Below are 18,644 nucleotides of genomic sequence, written 5' to 3' on the forward strand. Positions count from 1 at the left end.
CTGTGGAGGGGATGAGACAGCGTTCCATGTAGTTTACTTTTGTGACGGGCTAGAGGAGGTTAGGTGCTGTTTTTTTTTATATTTTATTTAAAACATTACAATACAAGGTGGAAATTATATTAAAAGGTACACAAAATGAGTTAAATCACAAATTCCCAATTCACCCTTACAAAAAATGATTACAACAGACAAAAGTGTTCTGACGCCCTAATACCACACACCATATACACCCAGTTATACCAGAGTTATATACCTGTGAAGGCTAAAACTTTTGTCACAATTTCACCCCCCTCCCCTCCCCCTCCCCTCCCCCTCCCCTCCCCCTCCCCCCTCCCGCAAAATATAACCATCACCAACCTGATTGCATCTTAACTTAACATTAAAGGATACATAGGAATTACACTATCATGAGTGATGCAGTAACATCTTAGACACAAGAATATTAATAACAATTAAATGGGATACATGTCTTTACTTAACACAATGACACCTCAACCTGGTGAAAGAAAAACCCGCAAAAGTTTAATTTTCTAAGAAGGTTACAACAATGAATGTCAACTCCCAAAGGCAACTTATGTGCAATTATCTTAGCATGTAAACCCTATTCATTCAACACAGTATATAAATAAAACTTTATATTATGAAAAACATCACAGAATACAAAGGTATAAGTATAAACCCCAGCCATGTAGCGGCTACACGCAAAAAATTCCACATACTTCCCTAACACAGATAAAACAAATTTTTGTGACAACTGCACCTAAACACAACTCACATCATATGACTTAAGACTGCTATGTACATAGATAACAACATGATAATATGACTTAAGACTGCTATGTACATAGATAACAACATAATAATATGACTTAAGACTGCTATGTACATAGATAACAACATAATAATATGACTTAAGACTGCTATGTACATAGATAACAACATAATAATATGACTTAAGACTGCTATGTACATAGATAACAACATAATAATATGACTTAAGACTGCTATGTACATAGATAACATCATAATAAATCTAATTTGAATGGATCACAGTTGATCAATCAGCCTTAACATATCAGGCGTTAGAGAGTAATTCTCATAGTACAAGTCCAAGTCCAACATGCATGTAGTCCCATCTTTCTACATACAATAATATGCGTATTATCTACACATAATACTACAACACACTGGACAAGCAACTGTCCATCACTTCCAATCAATATACTGCCCTACCCTCACTCTGCACAGTGATGTAGGCAAACCCCCCCCCCCCCTTGAATACCTTATCCATCATTCACCTTGAAGGAACAGGGTGCTGGTTAAGTAGGTTGGTACAGAGGGTGGGGGGCTGGGGGGTGTCGGTTCTGCGTGCTTTAAGTCTAGATATGGGTGGGTTAGACGAGGGTGTCATAAGAGCTTTAGATTATATCATGGTAGATTATATATATATGTCGTGGGTGATGAGGGGGAGAGGGGATAGTGAGGAGAGAAGGAAGGTTCTTGCGGTAACGTTCTATCGTACGATGTGTCGTAACAGATTTGTATGGGAGGAGGTGGGATCAGGCTTTCTCAGAGGGGTATAGAATGCTAACGTTAGGGATTCTTGTAAATCTGTGATTGATAATGAGTGAGTGAAGGGGTTTTCATTGGTTGGAGGGAGTCAGGGGGTCACAGCGGGCTCGCCTCCCTAGGGGGGGGGCCGTGAAAGTGTTGTGAATGTGGGTTTGGAATGGTTTTCTGGTTTTCATTGAGACTTTATGGCATCCAAGTGTGCATGTAGAGCTCAAGGTCTCGTTATGTTAGATACACACTTTTCAGAATGTAGGTATAATATAGTAGATTTTTTTATGTATAATTTTGATGTGTATCAGTCTTGTATGACATGATTCTTGAGTAATAAGTTCTTTGCGACATGAAGTGTGTTTTAGTTTGTATTTATGTTACGTGCTGGGTTTTTGCATGATGAGATATACTTATATACTGTTTTGCTTTTTGCATACAGTGCATCTGATTAATGTGATTTTGTGAAAATTTTTGTGTACGTGTTTGTTTGTGTGTGTTTGTTTGTGTGTGTTTGTGTGTGTGTGTGTTTGTGTGTGTGTGTGTTTGTGTGTGTTTGTGTGTGTGTTTGTGTGTGTGTGTGTGTGTGTGTGTGTGTGTGTGTGTGTGTGTGTATCCCTTTCTATTGTATAGAGCCTTTGTCATGGGTCAGACGTTATGTAATACTTTATATATGTATGACTCGATTCTTTTTAAAGTTTATAATTCTGGTCTGTACCCTGATACCGGTTTGGTGTTCATGCTAAGTTCTTGATGTTAAGTTTTAGTCTGTATGGTATACAGACATATCTAGACAGTTTAGTGACGTAGTCCATTTGTGTCTGAGATTTTGTATATGGGTTTTGTGGAAAATTTTTTGATTTTCCGAAACTATAGTGCCTAATAGGTGTTTAATGTGTCTATATGGGTCAAAAATGTATTTGAAAATAAGAGTAGAACCAAGAGTTCCCTTTGCGCATGCGCGGATGTGCGGGGGGGAGGGCGCGTATTGTTTTGAATGGTGGTGAGGAAGCTGAGAAAACATGGAACCACGAAATTGACGTTCACGGTGGCCTAAGGATTAATACAGGCCTCATTTCATAATAAGAAGTGTCGTAATTGTTCCTGGTGGAGAGTGAGGGAACGGGATTTACGGGACCACAGTAATAGAGTGGTAAAAGTGTGATAAGAGAAGGAGCGGGTGACTGACGCGCCACAATGGACTGTGTCCTGGGGAAAATTACCCTTGGATTAATCATCACTCATCGGTCTCAGATCTTAATGGAGTGACCTCTAATTTGTATAATAGTTATGAGACGTTAAATCGGCTTGTGAATTGTAATGTAATTAATGATAATAACGCTAAGTTAAGAGAATATGTGAAGTGAAATAAGTCGTTTGCTCCGAGTGAACACGCTAGACCTCGTTGTTAACGAGACGAGGAAAGGGAAACTCCTTGAGTCACGACGTCTAAAGCAGGACAAACCAGCGGATACCTCGTCCTGCTGGAATGAGAATCGTGTCGGTGTAGCAGGACATCGAAAATGAGATGGTGAATCAAGAAATGAGGAATATCAATCACCCACAGTTAAGTAACCCTTCTAGTTATAGCAACCTTAGACTGGCCAGTAGTGGTATGTTATAATTAGATAGGTTACGAGTGATCCAGCTACATCAAGTGACCACCAGAGAACATCTGGTAAGTATTGGGATTATGTACAAATGTTTTCCTTGACGGATGTATCCAGGTGTATCCTACCCCCCTCCCCTTCATTCAGCTAAACTAATATAATCTATACAGTCCACAATTAATTAGTAGCACCGCACTTGTGGGTGCTACCCAATCCATACTGGTCTCGGATAGATATGGATAAGATTGTGAGGTCGAGGGGACCACTTGGTGCGACCAGGGGTGGTTAAGTTTTCTCACATGTCTACACGGGGTGACTACGGTAAACAATATGATTGTCTCCCAATGAGATTACTGGTATGTATATAATGTTGAGGTACATACAGGTAAGCACCCTAGAAAATTTTCCATATCTGCCCGTTGGTCCTTCGAAAACGGATGCAATCAGTGAAAAAATTAATTGAATTAATTACTTAATAATTAAGTGACGGATTGAAGGAAGTGGGTGTAGGGTGCACAAGTTTAATCGATCGTGTGATGGATGACAATTAGCCCAATTAATTGCTAGCACATGTGTGGCTAGGATTTATACAAGAGTAAAGTGCAAGAATTACTCTTATAAGGCGCCTACTTAAGTTGTATAATCAGTGATTAATAATTCTCTAACCATGACTGGATCTAATGGAGTTAATGTGGCTGACAAGTCCGTGAATTTTAGAGTAATGAAAGCATCATTACAGGCTATTAAAAGCCATGTGACGAAGGCATTTGATTTAGTGAATCAAAGAACCGTGAACCCTAATGAATTAAAGTTATATTTAGATGCTTTAGAGAGTAGATTTGATTGGTACAAATTGTGGTTTAAAGACTGTGAAAGAGATCTGCTAGAGAATTGTGCAGATGGAATGGAAATGAATGTTTTAATTAATCAACATTACGAATTGGAAGAAAAACTGTCTTGTAAAAGTAAGGCTTTGAATAAATTAAAGGGTGTAAGCCAGGCAGTTGATCAACCTATTAATGCAAAGGGTGTGTTTGCCAAAACCTCCATAGTACGGTCTGGAGGAAATCAGACTAGGTCGGCAGGAATTAATTGTTCAATTGCAGACCAGTCAGCCAAACAGTTCTAAGGATATAACACATAATGACTCTGAAGTATCTGTCAAGCCTCAAAAGGGAAAAATAATCCCAGTGGTAATAATCATAGTTAAGAGTTAAATAGGCACATATCAAGTCAGGAATCAGTAATAGTGGTTCCTCACATCAAGGTAAGAGGAATAAGTACCTCAGTAAGTGTAACCCAGTTAATAAGAGGTCAGGCAAGGAAAAGAGAGACTGCCTCTTCTGCCAGGGTACTCATTTCACTAAAAATTGTAATGCCTGTAATTCATGGGATATTAAAGTGGAAAGAATGAAAGAACTTGACAGATTTATCAGATGTCTAGACAATCATAATGTAAAGGATTGTCATACCAAATTGAACAGTTGCTATCAATGCAACAAGGGAAAGCACCATACAGTTATGTGCAGGGTTGTATGTGATTCTTATAATAATGGTGACAATAATGATAATGTTAATAACCCTGACACTACAGTGACTGATGTAAAGGTTGCAGCTAATGGCAATAATGATGGCCTAGCTGAGGTAGCCTTGACGGTGTTGGATGTAAAAATTCAGGATAAAGGGCATAAATCCAAAACCATACGGCGTCACTCTCCTCAACACTGGTACGGGCCATGTAATATATGGCAGACTACCGCCTAGTAATAATGACTAGAGGAAGTAGTGAATACGGTCACGGTGTCTTACTCATGAAAGGTCAACCCAGTACAAGTATTCTTCTATCGAGAATGATGTTGAACCAGTCTAATTTGTGGGAGCTGGACAGCATAGGGATTAATGTAAATGAGGAAAGTCCAAATGATTCCTTTACTCAGGAACAATACCTGAAGGATGTTAAATGTGAATCTGGACATTACTGGATGCGACTTCCGTGGAAGCTTGACCGTCCAGAATTACCTACTAATTATAGGATGGCGTATGGACAGTTAAAGGACCCAGCTCTGCGAACTGAGCAAGACACCAAAATTGTTGACTGCTTATAATGATATAATTAATAAGCAGTTAAATAATAAATTGTTCTTACTTCAGGCGACGATAAATGCACACCTTAAGTGCACAGGCGGTCCACTGAGCGAAGTAATTGGGTAAATAATCTTATGTGGACAATTTCCGGGTGTGACGTCAACTGAAGAGGAACTAATGAGGATATGTGAAGGGGTTAATGAAATAATGAAGAAATGTGCTGGGACTGACTTGGGATACTGAGAGACTTGTTATTGTTAAAGTCTCAAAATTCCAGTATGCCCAATAAATTAATCCAGGGAGCATAGGCTTATGCCCCTGAGAGAATGGAACACTAATTAGTCCATTTTGAGGGATCAATAAATACAGATGGCCATGGAGTTGGTGCCTATATGCAGTAATGTGCTGGGGCTGACTTGGGATACTGAGAGACTTGTTATTGTTAAAGTCTCAAAATTCCAGTATGCCCAATAAATTAATCCAGGGAGCATAGGCTTATGCCCCTGAGAGAATGGAACACTAATTAGTCCATTTTGAGGGTTCAATAAATATGGATGGCCATGGAGTTGGTGCCTATATGCAGTAATGTGCTGGGGCTGACTTGGGATACTGAGAGACTTGTTATTGTTAAAGTCTCAAAATTCCAGTATGCCCAATAAATTAATCCAGGGAGCATAGGCTTATGCCCCTGAGAGAATGGAACACTAATTAGTCCATTTTGAGGGTTCAATAAATATGGGTGGCCAGTGAAGATGGGAAAATTGTACTCCACATTATGTAAGTCGTCTAGCAACGACCTCCGCCCGGCCGCAGTGTGGAAAATTTTTTGATTTTCCGAAACTATAGTGCCTAATAGGTGTTTAATGTGTCTATATGGGTCAAAAATGTATTTGAAAATAAGAGTAGAACCAAGAGTTCCCTTTGCGCATGCGCGGATGTGCGGGGGGGAGGGCGCGTATTGTTTTGAATGGTGGTGAGGAAGCTGAGAAAACATGGAACCACGAAATTGACGTTCACGGTGGCCTAAGGATTAATACAGGCCTCATTTCATAATAAGAAGTGTCGTAATTGTTCCTGGTGGAGAGTGAGGGAACGGGATTTACGGGACCACAGTAATAGAGTGGTAAAAGTGTGATAAGAGAAGGAGCGGGTGACTGACGCGCCACAATGGACTGTGTCCTGGGGAAAATTACCCTTGGATTAATCATCACTCATCGGTCTCAGATCTTAATGGAGTGACCTCTAATTTGTATAATAGTTATGAGACGTTAAATCGGCTTGTGAATTGTAATGTAATTAATGATAATAACGCTAAGTTAAGAGAATATGTGAAGTGAAATAAGTCGTTTGCTCCGAGTGAACACGCTAGACCTCGTTGTTAACGAGACGAGGAAAGGGAAACTCCTTGAGTCACGACGTCTAAAGCAGGACAAACCAGCGGATACCTCGTCCTGCTGGAATGAGAATCGTGTCGGTGTAGCAGGACATCGAAAATGAGATGGTGAATCAAGAAATGAGGAATATCAATCACCCACAGTTAAGTAACCCTTCTAGTTATAGCAACCTTAGACTGGCCAGTAGTGGTATGTTATAATTAGATAGGTTACGAGTGATCCAGCTACATCAAGTGACCACCAGAGAACATCTGGTAAGTATTGGGATTATGTACAAATGTTTTCCTTGACGGATGTATCCAGGTGTATCCTACCCCCCTCCCCTTCATTCAGCTAAACTAATATAATCTATACAGTCCACAATTAATTAGTAGCACCGCACTTGTGGGTGCTACCCAATCCATACTGGTCTCGGATAGATATGGATAAGATTGTGAGGTCGAGGGGACCACTTGGTGCGACCAGGGGTGGTTAAGTTTTCTCACATGTCTACACGGGGTGACTACGGTAAACAATATGATTGTCTCCCAATGAGATTACTGGTATGTATATAATGTTGAGGTACATACAGGTAAGCACCCTAGAAAATTTTCCATAGGTTTATTGTAACAGTATAGCGCTTCAGTTTTTGTGTTCTAAGCTGTATTCCTTTTCTGTTTATTAGTATGTTTGCATATGTAAAGCTGTATTGTTAGGGATACGTATGTAGATGTTCTAGTAAGATTATGATGCTAGGTTTTGTTTTTTTGATTAATGCGAAGGATGGGATTTAACTGATATAACTTCTGTGTATATTTTATGTTCAAGTATATTGAGCCTTTGTCAGATGTTATATGTACAATGTATATATATGCAAGGTTTTGCATCAATGAATGTGTATATATGTCAATTCATGACCCTGTGACAGTATTTTTTTTAGTTATGTTCTTGCCGTAAGTTCTTGTTGTATGTTTGGCAGCAATATCTTGCCAGCATGTAGGTACAATCCGTTTGTCAGTTAATTTGATTGAGATCCATACTGTTTCTTTATTTTTATGTTAAACTGTATTGGTTTTAAATAAAATATAAAAAAAAAAGTATTGTAGCCTTAGACTGTAATATAGGTTAATATTAGGTTGTATCACCGTATTACAGAATGGATATAAATGCTCTGGAACACGTACAAAGGAGGATAACAAAGTTGATCCCATTATTATTATTAAAGATTAGCCGGTATTCTCCCGGCCCGGGCCTTTTCCAAGTGGTGGCCCGGTCTTGGCTCCCTCTTTAGGGAGTGTCTGAGACCTAAGTCTCCCATGGGAGGAGGCACAAGTACCTCCTCATCTTTGGGACCAACTGTCCCCAGGCCTAGCCACAAGCTAGGCCTCAGGACCAACTGTCCCCAGGCCTAGCCACAAGCTAGGCCTCTCTGGTTTGCCATCCCCGCCCCAAGGGGGCAAATGGGAATGACAGTCTTATGAGCTAAAGGCTCGGGCTCAGGCACCTACCCTACCCTAGAAGGTTTAGGCATGGTGTCGATGTTGTTGATCCCATTCATCAGAAATCTTCTCTATGAGGATAGACTGAGGCCCTGAATCTGCACTCTCTAGAAAGGTGTAGAATTAAACTCTGGATTACTGTAAACTCAGAATATAAACAAAGATATACAACTCTGAGTATATAAGAACATAAGAACATAAGAACGAAGGAACACTGCAGAAGGCCTACTGGCCCATGCAAGGCAGGTCCAAGTCTCCTACCGGCTTAAGCCAATGCACCCAACCTAGTCAGGTCAGGTCACATTGACTTAAGGGAGGAACACGGCAACCGACCTGGTAGCACAAGCTATCAGGTCTAACTCACACCCACCCACATCCACTCATGTATTTATCCAACCTATTTTTAAAGCTACACAACGTTCTGGCCTCTATAACTGTACTTGGGAGTTTGTTCCACTCATCCACAACTCTATTACCAAACCAGTACTTTCCTATATCCTTCCTGAATCTGAATTTTTCCAACTTAAAACCATTGCTGCGAGTCCTGTCTAGGCTAGATATTTTCAGCACACTATTTACATCCCCTTTATTTATTCCTGTCTTCCATTTATACACCTCAATCATATCCCCCCTAATTCTACGTCTTTCGCTGCCTGACCACGGTAGTGTGCGGTAGCGCTCTGCACCCCTCTGCTGTGTGTAGGCGAGCGCCCTTGTCAGTTACCTGGCTGCAGTGGTGTGAAGTGGTGCTGTCACACCTCGGCTAACAACTTAGGTGCACTGTGATCGTCAAGATGGCGGTTAGTCTGAGACGAAGGATAAATACTGTAGGCATCGAGCTACTTAAAGGAACGATAACGACCAGTTCTGCGCAAGTCTTATTGCCAAAGATCATACGGGAGACTTATGGAGTACAAGATTGTGACTTGTATGGTGTAGCATTGAACGGAGGACAACGAATTTTCGTCAAACTGCTATCAGCAACGGTTTATGAATCGTTAATCACCAGGTTTCAGGACGTGAGTCTTAATGTCACACCAGCTGTCACTGTAAGAATGATAGATGTTTCACGGTATTATACGTGGATCAAGTTACGCAACGTTCCCTTTGAGGCGGACGAGGCAGATATAAGGAAAGTTTTTGAGAAGTATGGGACGGTGCATTATGCTCAACATGGTACGTGGGCGGCAGGAGCCTATGCTGGTTTTCCAGAGGGTTCTTTCAACCTCAAAATGACTTTGAGGCACCAAATACCATCCTATGTGTACCTACAAGATTTCAGGACGCAGGTAATGGTAATGTACCCAGGACAACGACGTACGTGCCGCCTATGTTTACCTGGAGTTTACCTGGAGAGAGTTTCGGGGGTCAACGCCCCCGCGGCCCGGTCTGTGACCAGGCCTCCTGGTGGATCAGCGCCTGATCAACCAGGCTGTTGCTGCTGGCTGCACGCAAACCAACGTACGAGCCACAGCCCGGCTGATCAGGAACTGCCTTTAGGTGCTTGTCCAGTGCCAGCTTGAAGACTGCCAGGGGTCTGTTGGTAATCCCCCTTATGTGTGCTGGGAGGCAGTTGAACAGTCTCGGTCCCCTGACACTTATTGTATGGTCTCTTAACGTGCTAGTGACACCCCTGCTTTTCATTGGGGGGATGGTGCATCGTCTGCCAAGTCTTTTGCTTTCGTAGTGAGTGATTTTCGTGTGCAAGTTCGGTACTAGTCCCTCTAGGATTTTCCAGGTGTATATAATCATGTATCTCTCCCTCCTGCGTTCCAGGGAATACAGGTTTAGAAACCTCAAGCGCTCCCAGTAATTGAGGTGTTTTATCTCCGTTATGCGCGCCGTGAAAGTTCTCTGTACATTTTCTAGGTCGGCAATTTCACCTGCCTTGAAAGGTGCTGTTAGAGTGCAGCAATATTCCAGCCTAGATAGAACAAGTGACCTGAAGAGTGTCATCATGGGCTTGGCCTCCCTAGTTTTGAAGGTTCTCATTATCCATCCTGTCATTTTTCTAGCAGATGCGATTGATACAATGTTATGGTCCTTGAAGGTGAGATCCTCCGACATAATCACTCCCAGGTCTTTGACGTTGGTGTTTCGCTCTATTTTGTGGCCAGAATTTGTTTTGTACTCTGATGAAGATTTAATTTCCTCATGTTTACCATATCTGAGTAATTGAAATTTCTCATCGTTGAACTTCATATTGTTTTCTGCAGCCCACTGAAAGATTTGGTTGATGTCCGCCTGGAGCCTTGCAGTGTCTGCAATGGAAGACACTGTCATGCAGATTCGGGTGTCATCTGCAAAGGAAGACACGGTGCTGTGGCTGACATCCTTGTCTATGTCGGATATGAGGATGAGGAACAAGATGGGAGCTAGTACTGTGCCTTGTGGAACAGAGCTTTTCACCGTAGCTGCCTCGGACTTTACTCTGTTGACGACTACTCTCTGTGTTCTGTTAGTGAGGAAATTATAGATCCATCGACCAACTTTTCCTGTTATTCCTTTAGCGCGCATTTTGTGCGCTATTACGCCATGGTCACACTTGTCGAAGGCTTTTGCAAAGTCTGTATATATTACATCTGCATTCTTTTTGTCTTCTAGTGCATTTAGGACCTTGTCGTAGTGATCCAGTAGTTGAGACAGACAGGAGCGACCTGTTCTAAACCCATGTTGCCCTGGGTTGTGTAACTGATGGGTTTCTAGATGGGTGGTGATCTTGCTTCTTAGGACCCTTTCAAAGATTTTTATGATATGGGATGTTAGTGCTATTGGTCTGTAGTTCTTTGCTGTTGCTTTACTGCCCCCTTTGTGGAGTGGGGCTATGTCTGTTGTTTTTAGTAACTGAGGGACGACCCCCGTGTCCATGCTCCCTCTCCATAGGATGGAAAAGGCTCGTGATAGGGGCTTCTTGCAGTTCTTGATGAACACAGAGTTCCATGAGTCTGGCCCTGGGGCAGAGTGCATGGGCATGTCATTTATCGCCTGTTCGAAGTCATTTGGCGTCAGGATAACATCGGATAGGCTTGTGTTAATCAAATTTTGTGGCTCTCTCATAAAAAATTCATTTTGATCTTCGACTCTCAGTCTGGTTAGCGGCTTGCTAAAAACTGAGTCATATTGGGACTTGAGTAGCTCACTCATTTCCTTGCTGTCATCTGTGTAGGACCCATCTTGTTTAAGTAGGGGCCCAATACTGGACGTTGTTCTCGATTTTGATTTGGCATAGGAGAAGAAATACTTTGGGTTTCTTTCGATTTCATTTATGGCTTTTAGTTCTTCCCGCGATTCCTGACTCCTAAAGGATTCTTTTAGCTTAAGTTCGATGCTTGCTATTTCTCTGACCAGTGTCTCCCTGCGCATTTCTGATATATTGACCTCTTTTAGCCGCTCTGTTATTCTTTTCCGTCGCCTGTAAAGGGAGCGCCTGTCTCTTTCTATTTTACATCTACTCCTCCTTTTTCTTAGAGGAATAAGCCTTGTGCATACATCGAGTGCCACCGAGTTAATCTGTTCTAGGCATAAGTTTGGGTCTGTGTTGCTTAGTATATCTTCCCAGCTTATATCGGTTAGGACTTGGTTTACTTGGTCCCACTTTATGTTTTTGTTATTGAAGTTGAATTTGGTGAATGCTCCCTCGTGACTAGTCTCATTTTGTCGGTCTGAGGCTCCACGCATACATGTCTGATCACATAGCGGCGACCTGTGACAAGCGAAGACATGTGCCTGGACCTGTGGTGGACGTCGCAGCCCCTGCTTCAAAGGTGGCAGGTGAGGAACAAACATCGGATGGAGGGCGTGGTGTTTTGTGGAGCGAGATAGTGGATCGGGCACACAGGACTGGTGGTGAGTTGGAGTCCCGCCCCCAACTGCCTGATCAGGTGTCGTCTCCTGTGGATAAGGAGGAGCAGCAAGTACAAGAGAAGGTTCTTGAGATTGAGGAGGAATTGGTGGAGGTGTTGAAGACGTTGTCACCACCAGAGAGGGATGTTACATCTGAGCGTGGTGTCATTGGAGAATCGTCGCTTCCAGAAAGTCTGAGACATGATAATTTGGGACGTGATGGTGGTTTGGAGTCATCCATTGACTCATTACACCATTCTCAGGTGGAGGTGGAGGTTCATCGAGAGGTAACATCTGATCAAGATATGTGTAACATGACTGTCACGAGAAAGAGGGCGGCTACATCAGATTCTGATGACGTCCTTACGCCTGCACAAAGGCCTGGGAAAAAGACTGAGGTGAAGTGTGAAGGTAGTGGTGTAGGTGGTGGTAGCCATGATAGGAGGCACCGGAAGAAGGGGGGAGGGAAAGAGAGCACTCTGAAGGTGTTGAACGTAAATTCAAGCTCTGGAGTTGTAAAGAGTGATGAGAGGAAGCAGGGGTGGAAACTTTAATAGGCCTTAGGTGTATGTCTGTAAATGTTAATGGGTTATGTAGCGGTATGAAGAGAGATTGGTTTCGTAATTTTCTGAATAAATCTAGAGTGGATGTTGTGTTCCTGCAGGAGCACAATTTCAAAGAGGGTAGGGTGTTGGAGGTGGCAGGATTTCGGGTAGTTACCCTGCCATCTCCCCGTCTAAAAGGTGGTGTGGGAATTTTAATAAGGGAGACGAGCCCGTTTGTTTTGCAGAGAAGCGAGGGAGGAGGGGGAGGGAGGGTGTTGCGTGTGGATGGGTGGTGGATGGGTAAGCGTGTGTCTTTTGTGAGTGTGTATGCGCCGGCAGAAAATAACATAAAGGTAAAGAATGATTTTGTGTGTGAGGATCTTGTGTTTTTCTTAAGTGCACTGCCAGAGGTGGCGATAGTTGGTGGGGACTGGAATAGTGTAATCAGGGTGGCTGATGTGGACCCAAGAGGAGCTGGATATATGTCTGTGGCTCTTAGGGATTTATTATGGGATGTTAGGTTACGTGATGCCTTTGGGGGAGCGGTGTGGGAGACTGAATATACGTTTGTTAGGAGTGGTTATGCTGCGAGACTAGATAGAGTGTACCTTTCTCAGGGAGTGAACGTGAAATCTTTCAGTACTGTTGAGACTACAATGTCAGATCATAGGGCAGTGGTGGTGGAGGTTGGGTGGGGGACGCTCGCGGACATATATAGAAGTTATTGGAAATTAAATATAAGTGTGTTAGGAGATGAGGAGGGGTTGGAGGGGTTTTCAGTCCTATGGAGGGAGCTTAGTGTGGAAGAACAGGGAGTGGATGACATTGTGACATGGTGGGATAGTGTCGCAAAGGAAAGGATTAGAAAGTTTTATGTGAGAGAAGGAAAACGTATTAATAATTTAAAATATGGACTGGCTAACTATTTAGAGGATAGGTTAAGAGGTTGCTATGGGAGGGGGGTGGGTGGGAATAATTTTCCTATGGATGAAATAGCTGAAATAAAGGGGAGGTTGAGGGTGTTGCAAAATGAAAGGTTTCAAGCTGTAAGGATGCAGGCAGGGGTGGAGGAAGTGCTTTGGGGCGACAAGCCGTCAGCGTGTGTTTTGCGGCATCAAAAGCAAAGGCAGGCGCTGACGGCTATACCATGTTTAGAGGTAACGGAGATGGTTGGGAATTATAGAGTAGGGCAGGAGATACGAACCACGAAGGGGATGTGTGCATATGCGGAGGCTTGGTACGAGAAATACTGGAACAGTGGGGGGGTGGGTGACGGGGCATTGGACAAGGTGTGTACGTATGTGACGTGTAATTTAGGAAATAGTGATCGAAAGGCTTTAGGTGGGACGATTACGGCAGAGGAAATAGAGAATGCGTTAAGGGGAATGAGGAAGGGGAAAGCTCCCGGTATTGATGGTCTCCCGGTAGAATTTTATTTACAACATTGGGCGTTGATAAAGGAATTTATAGTTAGGTTATTTAATAGTATGAAGGAGAAGGGTAAGTTGGGGGAGAAGCAGGAAACAGCAGTAGTAGTGCTGGTCCCGAAGGTCAAGGGGCAGCCCACCCTTCGGGAGTACCGAGCCATATCACTGATGTGTGCAGACTATAAGGTGTTTGCAAAAATTTTAGGTAATAGGTTCAAATGTGTAGTGGAGAGGGTGGTGTCAAAATCTCAGTTCGGGTTGCCGGGGAGGTCGATGATTGAAGGACATGGGATACTGAGAAGTTTTGTGGAAGCTAAGGGTGGGGGTGGAGGGGCGGCTTTGTTGGCTCTAGACTGGCAGGGAGCATATGATAGAGTGGAAAGGGGAGCTTTGCAGGTTATACTTAGGAGACAGGGTTTTGGGGAGGAAATAGTCGAGTGGGTAAATACGTTGTACAAGAGGGCGAAAATGAGGATACAGATTAATGGGTGTATGGGGAAGGAAATTGCAATGGGAAGAGGCCTTAGACAGGGATGCCCCATGTCCCAAATATTGTTTGCGTGTTTCCAGGACCCCTTTTATAGAATGGTTGACCGTAGCTTATGTACGCCATGTGCGGGAAGTGTGGGGGGTGGGAGGGCCTGGCCTGGGTTAATTGGATATGTTGACGACACCACTGTTCTCTTTCGTGCAGGGATGTCAATGAGAGTGTTGGACGAGGTGGTGCAATTATTTGGAAGTGCCACGGGTATGCAGGTAAATAGTGCGAAGTCAAGGTGCATGGGGTTGGGTTCTTGGGTGGGGGGTGTGGGGGGGAGATGTAATGTTGTTAAAGAATGGGCGGTGTCTTTAAAGATTTGTGGTATTATTTATAGGGATGACATGGTTGCGGCGCGGGAGGAAAATTCGGATAGGTTATTGGAAAGGATCGTGGGGCGTCTAGGTGTTCTGAGACCCCAGCACCTAACTCTGATACAGCGAGTGATAGTCGTGAACATTTTATTGTATAGTAAGGTTTGGTATGTTGCAGCTGTGTTCCCAATTACAGGGACAGCGATTGCGGGGATACTAAGACGGGTGTACAAATTTTTATGGGGTTCACGTTGTGATTGGTTACGGAGGGAGGTTGTAATGTTACCTGTAAGTCAGGGTGGGTTGGGGTTGTTGGATTTGAGACGGAGGGCTAAATGTGTGTTCATTAAATGGGAAGTGTTGCGTGAGGGTGTGAACGCGGGGCGTTTGGGAAGGATACACGACAGGCTGGGTATGTGGTATCGAGGAATGGAGTTGAGGGAATGTGAAATAGTTTTGAGGGCTGTTATGTTGGTTAGGGAACTGAGAAAGGTTCGTATAAGGGTTTTGTGTAGGTTACTTGTAGGTAGGTGCGTTGTCCCAGTTGAGGGTTTGTTCCCCATGTATGCGTGGAAGAGTATTTGGTTTAGATTTAGTAAATTGAAGTTAAAACCTCAGGCGCGTGAGGTGATGTTTCGTTTTCTGCATGGGATCCTTCCGTCTGGTGAGATATTACGAAACAGACAGGTTGTAGAGGGTGGGGGGTGTGGTATCTGTGGAGGGGATGAGACAGCGTTCCATGTAGTTTACTTTTGTGAAGGGCTAGAGGAGGTTAGGTGCTGGTTAAGTAGGTTGGTACAGAGGGTGGGGGGCCGTGGGGTGTCGGTTTTGCGTGCTCTAAGTCTAGATATGGGTGGGTTAGACGAGGGTGTCATAAGAGCTTTAGATTATATCATGGTAGATTATATATATATGTCGTGGGTGATGAGGGGGAGAGGGGATAGTGAGGAGAGAAGAAAGGTTCTTGCGGTAACGTTCTATAGTACGAGGTGTCGTAACAGAGATTTGTATGGGAGGAGGTGGGATCAGGCTTTCTCAGAGGGGTATAGAATGCTAACGTTAGGGATTCTCGTAAATCTGTGATTGGATATGAGTGAATGAAGGGGTTTTCATAGGTTGGAGGGAGTCAGGGGGCAACAGCGGGCTCGCCTCCCTGGGGGGGGGGTCGTGAGAGTGTTGTGAATGTGGGTTTGGAATGGTTTCCTGGTTTTCATTGGGACTTTATGGCATCCAAGTGTGGATGTAGAGCTCAAGGTCTCGTTATGGTAGATATAACACTTTTCAGAATGTAGGTATAATATAGTAGATTTATGTATAATTATGATGTGTATCAGTCTTGTATAACATGATTCTTGAGAAATAAGTTATTTGCGACATGCAGTGTGTTTTAGTTTGTATTTATGTTACGTGCTGGGTTTTTGCACGATGAGAGATACTTATATCCTGTTTTGCATTGTGCATACAGTGCATATGATTAATGTGATTTTGTGAAAATTTTTGTGTACGTGTGGGTGTGTGTGTGGATGTGGGTGTGGGTGTGTGTGTGTGGGTGTGTATGTGTATATATATAAATATATATCTCTTTCTATTGTATTGAGCCTTTGTCATGGGTCAGACGTTATGTAATACTTTATATACGCATGATTGATTCTTTTTAAAGTTTATAATTAAGGTCTGTACCCTGATACCGGTTTGGTGTTCATGCAAGTTCTTGATGTTAAGTTTTAGTCTGTATGGTATACAGACATATCTAGACAGTTTAGTGACGTAGTCCATTTGTCTGAAAGTTTTATATGGGTGTATTGTAACAGTATAGAGCTTGTTATTGTGTTCTAAGCTGTATTCTTTTCTGTTTATTTGTATGTTGGGATATGTTCAGCTGTATTGTTAGGGATAAGTATGTAGATTATCTAGTCAGATTATGATGTTAGGTTTTGGTTTTTTGATTAATGTGAAGGATGGGATTTAACTGATATAACTTCTTTGTATATTTTATGTTCAAGTGTATTGAACCTTTGTCAGATGTCATTTATATGTACAATTTATATATATGCAAGGTTTTGTATATATGTCAATTCATGACCCTGTGACATGTAATTTTGTTTTTAGTTATGTTCTTGATGTAAGTTTTTGTTGTAATATCTTGCGAGCATGTAAGTACAATCCGTTTGTCAGTTAATTTGATTAGGTTCCATACTGTTTCTTTATTTTTATGTTAAACTGTATTGGTTTTAAATAAAATATAAAAAAAAAAAAATTCTACGTCTTTCTAGAGAGTGCAGATTCAGGGCCCTTAGTCTATCCTCATAGGGAAGGTTTCTGATACATGGGATCAACTTTGTCATCCCCCTTTGTACATTTTCCAGAGAATTTATATCCATTCTGTAATAAGGTGACCAAAACTGTGCAGCATAATCTAAATGAGGCCTAACCAAGGATGTATAGAGTTGAAGAACAACCTGAGGACTCCTATTATTTATGCTTCTTGATATGAAGCCAAGGATTCTATTAGCTTTATTGCGAACACTTATGCACTGTTGTCTTGGTTTCAGATCACTGCTAACCAGAACTCCTAAATCTTTTTCGCAATCCGTAATATTAAGATCTACATTATTTAGTTTATATGTGGCATGGTTATTGTCCTGTCCAACATTTAGAACTTTGCATTTGTCTATATTAAACTGCATCTGCCACTTCTCCGACCACTGCATCAGTCTATTCAAATCTTCCTGGAGTGCTCGAATGTCCTCGTCAGAATGAATTCGACGGCCTATTTTGGTGTCATCGGCAAACTTGCCGATGTCGCTCTTTATGCCCTCATCTATGTCGTTTATGTAGATTGTGAACAGCAGGGGGCCCAACACTGACCCCTGTGGAACACCGCTCGTGACACTTCCCCACTCTGATTTCTCCCCATTTATGCAAACTCTCTGCTGCCTATTTATAAGCTTTAAGGTTGGGTAGTTAAAGAAGTCTATTGACTAAGAGGTCATGGCTTTTACGTATAACATCCTCACTAGTCAAAAATATTTTAAGTCTTAAAGGGGAAACTTATATATCACCCATCAAATAGTCTTAAGCTATAAGCCCCAAAGGGCTTTCAAAAAATTCCCTATTTTTTCCATATATTATGATAAGAACCACCACGAAATCAACCATAATCCTATTTTCTCAAAAATTTACTAATATATAAAATTTTTATGTTAATTTAATTCATAACGCATTAAATTTTGTAAATGTATTAAAAAAATTGTTTACATAATTATTGTATTAAATACCTTTAAAAAATAATGCATATTAATTTACATATTTAACACTTTAACGTTATTTTTAAATTTATTTAGAAAGTGATAAGTCCTTGAGGCCAAACTATTGTAGTTCATCAATTGACTGGCAATTTGACTACATGTACGTATATATATTTGAATTCATGCTTGAGGCTGACTGACGTGCCCAGGCTGGGAGAAACATGGCTTGTGAACCAGGCTGCCCAGCTTATGTGGCATTTATGATGGCCGAGTGGTCTAGAGCGCTGCCAGGGAATCTGTCCGCCCCAGTAAGCAATTCCTGAGATATATATATATATATATATATATATATATATATATATATATATATATATATATATATATATATATATATATATATATATATATATATATATATATATATATATATATATATATATATATATATATATATATTCTACAAATACATGTACAAGCTTAGCTGACATTATTGACATATTACTACATAAAAAGCTGTTATGCAAGTGGTGGCCCGGCCTTGGCTCCCTCTCTAGGGAGTGTCTGAGACCTAAGTCTCCCATGGTAGAAGGCACAAGTACCTC

Source organism: Cherax quadricarinatus, unplaced genomic scaffold, assembly GCF_038502225.1.
Source record: "Cherax quadricarinatus isolate ZL_2023a unplaced genomic scaffold, ASM3850222v1 Contig1168, whole genome shotgun sequence".
Classification (NCBI taxonomy): domain Eukaryota; kingdom Metazoa; phylum Arthropoda; class Malacostraca; order Decapoda; family Parastacidae; genus Cherax; species Cherax quadricarinatus.